The sequence below is a fragment of the Macaca mulatta genome, chromosome 16 (assembly GCF_049350105.2).
Source record: "Macaca mulatta isolate MMU2019108-1 chromosome 16, T2T-MMU8v2.0, whole genome shotgun sequence".
In the NCBI taxonomy this organism is placed as follows: domain Eukaryota; kingdom Metazoa; phylum Chordata; class Mammalia; order Primates; family Cercopithecidae; genus Macaca; species Macaca mulatta.
Genome location: NC_133421.1, coordinates 61,442,907 through 61,455,318, shown reverse-complemented (window position 1 = coordinate 61,455,318; position 12,412 = coordinate 61,442,907). Strand labels below are relative to the sequence as shown.

General features: G+C 52.5%; 1 protein-coding gene across 23 annotated transcripts in view; it reads right to left on the bottom strand.

The window, feature by feature from the left end:
- Positions 1-12,412, bottom strand: part of HOXB3 (homeobox B3) — a 41,393-nt gene that overhangs the window by 6,783 nt on the left and 22,198 nt on the right. For 3 of the 23 annotated variants that reach the window (XM_077971316.1, XM_077971319.1, XM_077971323.1), the window contains exon 1: positions 85-1,086. The exons of 14 other annotated variants lie outside the window; for them this stretch is intronic. The gene's annotated coding sequence lies outside the window, so the exon portion shown is untranslated. Of the gene's footprint in view, positions 1-84; positions 1,087-7,895; positions 8,432-8,611; positions 9,073-12,412 lie in introns of those variants that run through there. 6 more of the 23 variants (XM_077971313.1, XM_077971322.1, XM_077971329.1 and 3 more) reach the window with 5 other exon arrangements.

Sequence of the window (12,412 nt, the reverse complement as noted above, 5' to 3'; positions counted from 1 at the left end):
AAAAAGACCACTGTTTAAAGCTGCGTCGCCCCCCGCTCCCCCGCCCCGCAAAGCCACCCCGGCTGGGGAGCCCGAGGGGCAGACCGGCCAGAGGAGCCGCGCGGCGTCCGCTTCAATTCACTCGGCTTAGGAGCAGGGGTGCGCAGGAGGGAGGGGGTGGGGGAGCGGGAAAAAAAATAGAAGACCGAAAGGTGCCGGGCAGCTCAGCTCGCCAGAATCCAGCTCCGGGCTCCAGCAGGGCTAAGCCGCCACAGTGTGGTTGCCCTATAAGACTGGTACGCCCTACTCTCCGTAACAATGGCCTCTGCTTTTGCACAGGGAAAAAAAACCACACAGACACACACACACACACACTCACTCACTCACACACAAGCTCACATACCCCCCCACCTCTCCCCCTTTAGCAAGCTTAGATGCCTGATAAGGAGGGAAGGTGATGGTGGTGATGGCAAAGGGGGGAAATTTTAAAATACCCCGCTCCCCAAAAAAAGAGTGAGAAGGAAAGAAGGGAGGGTTTTTTTTGTTTGTTTGTTTGTTTGTTTTTTAAGAACGGGTAAAAATTTAAATCTAGATTGGGGGGACAGGGAGGAAGAGGTGAGCAAAGGCAAGGAAGGGCGGTGAAGTTCACAGCTCCCCCATACCCCACTAGTGAACCATTATGCTAATTTGAGAAGTAGCATTTGGAGGCTGAGTCAAAGACAGGCCTCGCCCGGGGGGGTGAGGGTGCCGGGTGCCCCTCTGCACTCATTCGCAATTGGAAGACCAGGACTTTTTTAGAAAGTAGTTTCGCTCCTCAGGGACTGGTGGCTGGGTCTCCAACCCTCACACTCTGGCTCCCTCCTTCTGAGTCTCCAGCCCCGTCTTCTTCCCTCCACTACACCCTCTCCATTCCTCCCAAATCTCCCCCCAATCTCCAGGCCCAGTCACTAACCGAGGGAGAGGGAAAAACCAGACCTTTTAAAACAACAACAACAACAACAACACTCCTCCCCCTTTTTCTTTTTGAGAACAGACAACAAGCGGTGAGTGATGATTTTAAAAACCCAGAACATCTTGCAGGGGGAGGAGGGTTGAGAAAAGGGTGACAAAAGGAGAACTCTGTGTTTTAGCTTGAGCTCCAGACTGGCTGGCAGTAGACAGGCTGAAAGAACTTTACGGAGAAGTTTCTGTTAGGATTCTCACCTCCAGATAGGCAGAAGGAGCTAAGAGGTGATAAGGACATTTGTACTTCTGAGAAGAACTAGCAGGGTGGCTTAATTTTAAATGCACTGGCAGAAGAGATGGAATATGGTTATTATTATTATTCAGAACAACCCTGTTTGTTTCTCTCTGCCCTGCAAGATTTATGACTCTTGGCACAAGTGAGGAAGGCCACAAAAGCTAAAGTTTTCTTAGGGTGTGTTTGAGCAGGGCAGGAAAAGGCAAGGAGGAGGCCTGTAGGAGGAAGACAGGAGCCAAAAATGTAGGTGTCTGCAGATTTGGGACAGGGGGTGGGGAATAGTCATTCCGGGAGGAAGGAAAAGACAAAAAGAGCACCAGGACATTTCTCAAAGCAGGAGTGTTTGCAACTCTACCTAACTGCTGACTCGGAGCTAGGGGATGAAATAGAAAGCTGACCCTCTTCTCTAAAGGCAGCTTGGAAAACTAGTTCTCTTAACTTCGTGTAAGGCACTACCCTGTGATTTCCTGGTTAGAATACTTAGCTTTTGCCTTCTCCCATCTGGATGCACCAGGAGAGGGAACGGGACTGGGGACAACAAAGGTGAGACTTGACTTCCAGCTATTGTGTCCCCTCCAGCAAAGGCTGGCAGTGTCTGGCAAAGCTTCCCTCATTCCCTCTCTCTCCCTACTCACAGGCTCTACTTTGGGATGAGATAGGGAGTGGCCCCTGGCCTCCAGGCCCTACTTCTTCTGGGCAAGGCTAAGTCAGGCCAGGTGATTTGGAGCAGCCGGTTTCCGGGGACCCTGATAAACTGGGGGTACCTGTGGCCTTCCTGCCCTCCAGCAACAGGAGCCACTTGCAGAGCCTCAGAATGTAATGTCCTGAGGACCCCATCTCCTACCTAGAAAGTTGATGGCTGGGGGGAAGCACGGGTTGGGGGACTTCAGGATGGAGGGTGGGAACTATTTTTCTGTGTTTATTAGTAGCTATTATTCTGTGTTTATTAGTATTTTTCTGTGTATATTAGTAGTATCAAGAAAAGAAAACATCCAAGTCAGACCTAGACTTGGGGCTCAAGCCAGCCTGGACCCCCAAACAGACCTGTTAGGGGTACCTGAGTATGTGGCTGCAAAATGTCTGTCCTGATATCTCTACACTAGATAGAGATACACAGGTCAGACCCCATGTAACTTTGAGCCTGGTGGGTCGGTAACTCAGGCCAGGGAGGTTGCCAGAAGCTTAAAGAAACCAGTACCTTTGAGTTTTTTTCTATCAATCCCCCAAATTTAAAAAAAGCCAAGAATGTACCTCAAAACTCTACTGTCCTAGCTGTTACTATCATTGGGTTAGAGAAGGTCATTGTAAAACAGAGAAGAGGAGAACTTCATCGCTTTTGGGACTGCGCAGCTTTGCCTCTAGGAATAATACGAGAGTCCAGAAGGCACCCAGCCAGCCCCGGGCCGGCTGCTGGAGAAGCAGGCCGGAGCTGAGCTGGGGGTGGAGGAGTGTTCCAGAGACAACGACAGACCCCTCCCTTCCTCAAGCCTCCTCAACCCTTTGTGGTCCCTCGGGCTACAGAAGGCAGTGGGGCATAGTGGGGTGGGAGTGAAAAAGAGGACGGAGAAGCAAGAAAACGAACCTGGAGAAAATCTCAGAGGACATACACCCCCAAATGCGGTAGGAGATGGAGTGGGGGCTTCTTAATTCTGGAGTACAGCGCCCATTTGGAATGCTTGGGAGGCAATTAGATCCCAGTTTAGTTTCTGTCTTGCCTTTTTTCTTCCTTTCTCAGAGGTCTCTGGCCAGCAGGCGGGCTGCCCTCTGATTAGGGCTGGGAGGCTGGAGGACGGAGGGTGGAACGGGCACCCCTGAGGGCCCCCGTTTGGACTGAGGTGTTGCTGCTGGCCAGGGGCTTTTCAAACTTCAGGGGACAAAGGCTGGTAGTAAGGAGTTTGGGCAAGGAACTTGGGGTGGGGGAGGCCAGAGCAGTCTGAGGGGAGACTTTGGGGTCTGGGAAAAGAGAAGCAGGAGAAAGGCGTGAAGCCATGATTTCGGAGCAGACTGGAAATACAGAAGAGGGAACAATTTCTTCTTGGATTTGGGAGGGAAACCTGGGAAACTTTGTGTGTGTGCCCATGTGTAGGGTGTGTGTGTGTGTGTGTATGTGTGTGTGTGTGAGAGAGAGAGAGAGAGAGAGAGACAGAGAGAGAGAGAGACAGAGAGAGAGAAAGGAGGAGAAAGAGAAATTGAAAAAGAGAAAAATTGAGTAAGAGACAGAGACACTAGCATAATGAAGTAAAAAAAAATAATAATAAGGGTAAAGATTAGAGAAAATGCCCTTCTTCACAGATATCCTTTCCTCTTCCATTCCGTTTCTTCAGAGCCAGAGCACTCACTCTGGCACTTCTCTCCCCCACCCTACTGGGTAACCAGTATCAGGCAACGGGAGCACTTTAAACATTCTGGAGCAATCAAGGGCTACCCGCCCTTATAGACCTCAACGGGATCGCGCCTGTTTCTCTCTTCCCCCAGAAATGCATCAACTAGCAAACAAAAATTCTCTCAATAAGGGCATACTGGTTGGCTCTTTTAAAACTGATTTCTGATCTCAGACTTGGAGCAGTCAAGGATCCTGCTCCTGACTCAATCAGCACAAAATTTGCCTAGCCCACTGGCTAGCTGGGGAGCTAGGACCTGGGAGCCTGGGTTCTCAGATGTTTAGCGATGTGTTTCTTCCTGGCCCTGTCTGAGTTCCCGGTCCCACACTGTTTTCCAGCTTCACTGCCCAACTTTGTAGCCCTAGCAGAGGGGTGTAAAGTTCACACACTCACCCGAATCTCCATTTTCCCTTAAGTATTAATAAAGATTTCAAAGCTGGGGGTTGTAAAGTGGGAATTGCTAATGAAGAAGGCTCTTGGCATTTGGATCCCCATCTCCAGCTCTCCAATAAGCCAGAGCAGGAGGGAACAAAGGGGCACCCAGAATGGAGAAGAGGAGGCCCGCATAGACCCTGCTCAGCAATAGTGGGGATCAAAAGAAGAAAAAGGTCGCTGCAGTGGATGAAGAAAAATCCAAGCTGTACATTTTCCCCACCCCATGTGTGGGGGCACTGCCCTCTCCCCAGCCGAGCCTGTGAAGGGGTGGTAGGACAAAAAGGGCAGCCACAAGGGTCTGCGAAGTCCACTCAATGACCATGGAGGCCGCCTGAACATGCTGAGGGGATGGCGGTGCTGCCAGCGAGTTGGGAGCCTCAGGCAGGTGGGCTCCTTGGTGATGATAGATCCCAATTTGAATCAGGGCTCCCGCCTCATCTAGAAGCTCAGCCTTAGCCTGGCAAACCCCAACCCCAGCAAGTGTTGAGACAAAGGTGGGCAGAGCAGAGAAGGCAGAGGAAGGGAGGCTGCAAATCCTGGGCAGCTTGGGGGCTGCAGGGGGTGCTGGGAAAGGGAGGCAGAAGCAGGAAAAGAGGAACAGGCCCAGTCCCTGAGGCTGAGCGGGCCTCTCCTGACAGACTGGATGTTTCTCTCCCGGTGACCTCTGTTTAGCAGACAATAACTCAGTGGATTAATGACCAATCAGCGAAAGGCGTTCCGAATTGCCTCCAAATATAAAACTCCGAAGTCAGAATGGGACAGGGCCAGAGTCTGGGGCTGCTAGTCCTTTTGTTTTTTCTCTCTCTCAAATTAGTGTTTTGGGCTAGGCTTTAGGAAGTGGATTATCTGCCCAGTGTCTGAGATTTCCAGAGCCCCAAAGATAAGGTTGTTTCCCATCTCTTCCCATCTCCTTCCCTCCTCCCCCAGAATTCATATTCCAAACCACACTTCCCAAGGCAGCCTGGAAACCTCCCCTCCCCTCCCCTGCTAGCCTCTTCACATCCCTGATCCTGCAAGAAATTTCCTTGCTCACAACCATGCAACTGAGAAGCCACCACTCCTTTGGAACTGCGGGAGGAGCTGGAAAATAAAAGCAAGTATAGCGTGGGGGTCTTCCACCTTGCAGGCTCTGTCCTGGCTACTCTAGAGGAGACCCGGTAGAGTGCTGTGGCACCCTGTGTGTGCCTCCTCCCAAGAAGCGAGGGCTCAAAGGCCCAGGGTTGGGGTGAGGCTGAGAAGGGGGGCACCTGCTGTCACAGAATCTAAACTCTGAAACCACTGTTCAGTCCCTGGGCTGGGGTAGGGGGCACCTTAAAAACCTACTGTGTTGGGAGGCCGAGGCGGGCGGATCACCTGAGGTTGGGAGTTGGACACCAGCCTGACCAATATGGAGAAACCCTGTCTCTACTAAAAATACAAAATTAGCCGGGTGTCGTGGCACATGCCCGTAATCCCAGCTACTCAGGAGGCTGAGGCAGGAGAATCGCTTGAATCAGGGAGGCGGAGGTTGCGGTGAGTGGAGATCACACCATTGCACTCCAGCCTGGGCAACAAGAGCAAAACTCCATCTCAAAACACATACACACACACACACACACACACACACACACACAACGAAAGCCTTAGCCCAGTGCCTGGCAGGGAAAGGGTCTTGCTCAGTAAGGTCCAGCCCTTCTTTCCTTAGTCCCTCTCCAAATGTCAATCTCAACCCAACCCAGCTAGCTGGCCCCTCTCCACTGCCTTCTAGTTCCACCGCTCTCCTCGGGGCTACTTCTCAGCTGAGAATAAAGGCACCTTCAAAAGGAGGAACAGTCCAGATTCCAGTGGATTTCCTAGAGCCAGACTGAGTAAGCATACACTGCTCTGGGTATATGTAAACTCTGAATATTGCAAATAAACATGCAGTAACTTCTATACCCAGATGCCCACAGAGCTCCAGGACACACAAGGGAGTGCCTCCCATGTACTGTCCTGCTGAGGATGGGTACACACAGAGGTACCCAATTTCAGAACAGGAGAGAAATCAGGAAGTGTCCAGTCCAACTCTTGCCATTGTTACAGATCAGGAAACTGAGGCCCAGAGCAAGGAAGTGATTTGTCTGGAGTTATACTTGGGATAGGCTTGGGAGTTGGAAGGCTTGAATTACAGATGTTCCAGCTTGGCTGTGTGACATGAGGCAGGGCACTCCTTGGGCCTCAGTGTCCCCTTCCGTAAAGCACAGGCATGTATATGGAGGGAAGGGGTTTAGCTAAAAGATCTGTAAGATCTCTTTTTGGACTGAATGTTAGTGATTCTCCATGTGCTGATGTAAAAGTGTGTGCCAATAAGAAGTAATAAACTGAGTTCAGACAATAACCAGCACCATTGTGACCAGATTCGTGGTATTTCCCTTGGGGTTTAAATGCTTACCACCGAGCACCAACCTGGTGCCTGACCCTCCCTTGCCCCATAGAGGCTCATGCACTGGGTTTTACTGCTCTTCTGTGTGTAGGGTGGGTTGTTTTCTACCCTCATTACCAAACCAAAAGTGCTATTTTTAGACACTGCAACTTAGGCAGTAAATAATTAATTTGTCTAATTAAAGGAGGAAGGTTTCAACCTGGCAATTTTTAACCAGGCATCAATGCACCCATTGTACCAGCCGAGCCTTCTCACCCGACCCCCTCCCTGCCCATACACCTACCAGCCTCCCCAGTTGCCTTCCCCTCAGTTGGAGACCAGCATTCCCCCAGATGGCTAGCAGGGTCCACAGGGCCAGACTGTGTCCCTCATGACAAAGTTCCGCGCACTGGTGTGCTTCCCCATAGAAATAGGTCTGCCAGCAGCTGCACCTCAAAGCTTGCTTTCCCTACCCCCAAAGCTGTGCTGGGCTCCAGGTCTCTGCTCTCTGCTCTTGGGAAATGTGTAATCTACCTCCCCAGCTCAAGATGCCCCAACAATACAGCGAGTTTGCATTTCAAGAAACTCCCATTAATATCAATTTACTTCACTGAAACCTCGGGTTCTTCATCAAGTTGATGATTTATGATAAAATCAATTAAATTACGGCCACTTAGGGCCCAGCCGCTTCCTCTCAGATTTCATTGGTGCGGGGCCCAAGTGTCTGGTGGAAAAATGCAAGTTTAGCTGGAGGCGAGGAAAGATAATTCTGCGGCTGAGAAAATTTAATGCAAAACAATTTCCAGGCAAAGTTGGGCGTCTGGACAGAAATGCAAGAGCCACTAGTTGGCCTGCGGAAATTACTATCTGGGGGTCAAAATGTTTTTCTCCCCACCCCCATCATCCTGCGTGCCTCCCTTACTCTGTTCGTCTTTGTATTCACTTGCTCCCCACTCCCAAACAGAGATTTTGGGAGAATTTGAGCAGTAATGGTGGGACACAAGGCTGCCAAGGTCCAGCCTCAAACCACGGATCTCCCTGATCTTCCCTACCACACCAAGCCTTTTCTCCTTTTGGCCTCCCCTCCTGAACCAACCATACTCATTAATTCCTTGGCTTCCCACCACAAAGTTAAAAATTCAAAGTGAAGATGAGGTTGGGTGGGCAGAAGGCACAGGAGGCATATAGGGAAAGGGTAGAGGGGCAGGGGCCAGGAGGCCAGGCCAAGTGGGCTCTGCTGCATGTGGCTGCGGGAAGAAAAAAGCAGGAAAGAGCACTACTACGCGAAGAGGACAAGGGGCAATGTGTCTACAGCTACCCCATCCCAGAGTTCCAGAACCAGAGAACATGGGGTCTCTATCCTGGCTCCCAGTCTCCCAGCTCACAAAGTGATTCCGCAAACCCACCCGCAAAGCCCCACCTGGAGTACATACAGCTCCCAATGTGCAGATGCACTCACACAGTACACAAGCATACCTACCCGTGTGCCTGCTTTGCATACACCCACCACACCGTGCGCCAGCAAACGGACAGTTCCCACTATCCTCCCTCATCTGGGAAAATAAATCCCAGTGTGTCAGGCTGGCATCGCTTCCCACTCCAAGGAGAGGGGCTTCTCTGGGCTCTGCTCTGTTTGGTTTTTGGTTTCCAGAGCAGGCAGCAGTAAACACAGCTTCTCTGAAGCCATAAATCACCCCCTTTGCTATCTTCTGGGCTTGACACTCAGCCTCAGTGCAATCCCTTGTAGTTTTGGCTTCAAATAACCCGCTAGATGCTAAAGGGTTGGGCAATGGTGGCAGCTGGGTTGTGGAAGCTGACCCAGTGGTCGCTCCCCAACCCCACTGCCCCTAGCAGATGCACCTCACATTTCCCTCAGTACCCACAGCTCCCAACTGCCCTGAAAAACCCTCCTGGGCCTCAACACCCTTCCTGAGCGGGAGACCTCTCCGATCCCCTAACACGATCATGTCCACACGCCCACCCAAACAGCTCCACATTCCTCCACACTCGTCCTCCACCCCAGGTCCCTCTACCCCCTCGAAGCCCCCACCCTGCCTCTCAAAGTTGCTCTCATCTTCATGTTCAAGTCGGATCCCAGCCTGTCCCAGGAGAGAGGCCTGGGGGCGGGCATCTCAGCCACCCACCTCTGCACCCCCGCCAGTACCCGAGCGCCCCGGCTCCGCACCCCACACTTACCTGTGCGGTCTTCCGCTAGGACGCGGGCAGCGGCTGGCAGCCGGGCGCTGGGTGCACGCGGGGGCCGACTGCCAGGCCCCGGACCCTCGGCCCCGGCTGGGGCTCCGCCGCCGCAGCCAGCCGCATCCTAGTCGCTCAACCCCCAGCAACCCCCGAGCGTCCCGCCGAGCTGGGGGAGAGGCCCGGATGCGCTCGCCCCCACCCCGCCCCCGCCCGCGCCCCCGCCCCCGGCTTTGTTCGGCCTCCAGGGCCCCAGGAGCGCGCGGATCTGGCACTCCGGGCGCGGCAGGCGCCGGTTTCCTGAGAAGCTCCCACTCCGACCCGGCCGCGCGGGGCTGCGGGAACCCCGGGCTCGTCTGGCACCGAGCTGGGCTCGGGATTTGAGAGCGGGCCAAGTTGCCAGGCGAGAGGAGCGGCGACTGACAGGGGAACGGCGAGGCGAGGGGAGCGCCGGGGGCGCCATGGCGGAAGGCGGGCACACGGGCGGCTCTTCAATGTCACCAGCGAAATGGGTTCCATATGTCCGACCCGGCAGAGAAGGGAGGGGAAGGGAGAGAGTTCTGGGCAGGACAGGAGTGGGGACAGGGAGGGGGGCAATGGAGGCAACAGAGCAATGGCGAGGGGCCAATGGGAAGGATCAGAGGGGCGAGAAACGTTTGCATCTCCCTTTTTCCCTCGAGTTTTCTAAAGCTGCTTAGGCTGGTAGGAACTTTCTTTCCCTTTTTCCTTTTCTTGTTCTTTCCTGTAAGGTGGGGGAGGAAGGAGATTAGTAGGGGAAGCATCCGCTTGTTAAGGCTGGGAGTTTGAGGGAGATGTGGAATGGAGGTGAAAGTTCTTAGGCGGCTGGAAGATCAACAACTTCTCCAGGTCCCTAGAGAAAAAAGAGACCAAACCCACAAAGGGGAAGAAAAGCCAAGAAAGGATTGCAGGGTCCAGGTGTCAACGACTAGTCCCAACTCCCCCACCCCCATGATGAAATTCTGTTTGGGGAGGTCCCAATGATTAAGTTACTGACGCTGGCGATGGTGGTGGAGGCTGAAGTGTCCTGGTCATCTTGGCCATTCCCTGGCACTTCAGATCCTGCCACAGCTGCCTCACACCTGATTTAGCACCCCCAAGGGCCTACTCTAGAGTTAGTTGTTTCTGAGATGGCCTGGGCTTTGGGCAGCTTCCTGTAAAGAAGGCTACTAGGGACCAGGGATCCTGGAGGAGCTTCCCTCTGTGCCTGCTCCCCAAGGTCTTTGGGCTCTTTATCTGTGTTGGGTCTCTCTGTCTTTTCTAACCATCTCTGTTGTCTCGGTTCCTTTCTCACGGCCCCTTTGTCTTTTTCAAACTCTGTCTCTCTCAGTGTCTTTAGTGAATTTGAATTGAGCCTTGCAAAGGATTTAGGAGTGTCTCCAGAAATCACTTCTGGGCTCACTCATTAGGTTGAGTCTCTTCTTCCCTTTCCTCTGTGGGGGAACCCACCCTCTGTCCAGAGAAATTATCTTCTAGAGAGAAGAGGACAAAGGGAGTAGTTTCCTTCCCACTTCCCTTCTCACTTAACTGTGTGTGCGCGTCCCTTTGTGAGTTGTGGGGCTCCTTGCTCCAGGACAGCCTCCCTTCCCCTCTGACTGGCCTTTGTTTCCACTCTCCCTGTCATCCCCTCCTTGGGCTCAGCCTTGACTTTCCACCCCAGAAAGGGATCCTGCTGCTTGTTCTCTCTCTGGGTCCCTCTCTTCCTCTTGTCACTCTTCATCTTTCTGTACAATTCCTCTGGTCACTAAAGCAAGCGTTAGCAGCCTGGCTTCTTAAAGGCACAGAGATAAATACTGCAATTATATAGAGAGGATACCAGCAGAGAATTACCGGAGAAGACAGAGTCAGCGGCTTTCCCAGAGCTCTGTCTCCCAGATGCATTCTACCCCAACCCCTGAACAACACAAAAGCAAATCAATGGGGTGGAGGGTGCAGGACTTGTAAGAGACAGGGTGCTTCATAGCTAAATGAAGCAAATGTACATATAAACAACAAAATCCTTTCAAACTTGCTGATTTGGGGTAGGCCCACATGCCTGGATGGAAGGCATTGGGCATCACATGAGGGGATATACCAGAAAATGGTGGCAAGGGATGGTGCCCTTGCTTTGTCTCCTGGGGAAGAGTCTGTGCGCGTCGGGGAAAGGGGGAGGGAGGGGGTATCAGTGTCATCTCCCCTTCTCTGGGCCAGAGGAGACAAAGACCTGAAGAGGGCTGAAAGAATAAAGAGGAAAAGCTGCTGGAGTGGGGGGGTGGTTGGTCAGACTTCCACGTCACAGGCAAAGGTAGCAGCAGGAGGGGAGATGGAAAAGGGTTGGGGAGGAGGAGTTGCAAACGCAGGCAGGGGGAAGGGGGCCTGTGGGACTGGCTCTCCACGTTAGTTATGGGCTGGCCCAAAGAGCAGATCTTTCCCATCTTTCAAAGCATGCTGAATTCAGAAGCTAATACAAATGATTCTACCCTCTTCCTTCTCTTTCATGTTCCTCCTCCTCCCCATGGATGAGGTGATCCTTCCCTGCTCTCTCAAAAACTCCAAGACTTTGCCCTAATTGTGGACCACCAGTTTGAGGGAGAACTCACCCTCTTCACAGTTCCACCACCCGACACTTTCCAGGTGAGGGAGAAGTAGAAATGCTTGCCTCCCACACTGAATGTATGAGGGATTCTCCAACACTCAAGGAGTGGGTGGGGAATGAGACTGAAAGGTTTGGAACCCCTATGCCCCAGGTCTCTTTGCTGCTTCTGCCAGCCCTTCCCACCTCCTCACAATCTTCAGTGCTGTCAAAGCTGCCCCTGAATCCAGACTTTCCCCAGTTCCTTTTATCCAGGTCAGGCAGTGCCTCTACCTATCCCAGCCTTGGGTCCTGGCCTTCTCTTTCTCCTCAAACCCTTTTCAACAGAGACTCCCGAATTGGGAGGCTTCACCCACCACCCATTGAGAATCCCTTGTTAACATGGATGAGACTCAGTGTGTTAACTCCCTTGTTAACATGGATGAGACTTGGAGGAGAGTGTGGGAGCGAGCTCCTGGATGCTGCGGGGACTGGGGCCTGAGCTGCCACTCCACGTAGCTAGCGGATGCCATGAATAATTAACACCTGGGTGCGGCGTTGCTCTAACTTCCCTGCTCAAAGGTTTACACTAGCAGGCAGAGTTAAATATCACAGATAATCGTGGCTATAAAGTCAGTTGGCCTGGCTCCAGTCAGGGAATGAGCGGCCAACAGCTGGGACTGGAGTTGGCGAAGGCTCTGGCCCTCTGCACTTCATCCATCACAACTTTGGGGTACAGTGTAGAACATTCCCCAAAGCCACCTCTGGCTTTGCTCTTGACCAGCAGCCTCTCCCCTAGTAGGAAGGAACTGTGACCTCCACATGAAATTATAGGGGAAAGTTAACAGCTCTTCCCCTGCCTCTCCAATCTGCACCCCGTTTGCTCCCTTTTTGGATGGGGACTTAGTTAAAAGAACACACTTGACATCCTCCAATACTCCAACTTTCTGGGACCACCTGATTCCTAGAACATTTCTAGAAAAACTTCAGAGAACTTCTCCCCACTTTAGCCCCAAACACAGAGTCCCTCACTGCCGAGGAAACTTTTCTTTGTTTCAGCAGGTCAAAGGAAGGCTCCTGGGGTATGAATTCATTTCCTTGTTTTGTTAGCCAGGAGGGTGGGGAGCCAAAGCTTTCAGCTTCTCCCCCTGCCCTTCACCCTCTGCTTGCCTCCATTGTCTCCCCCAATTTGGGTAACTCCTTTTCCACCTTCAACCACCGCCCAGACACAT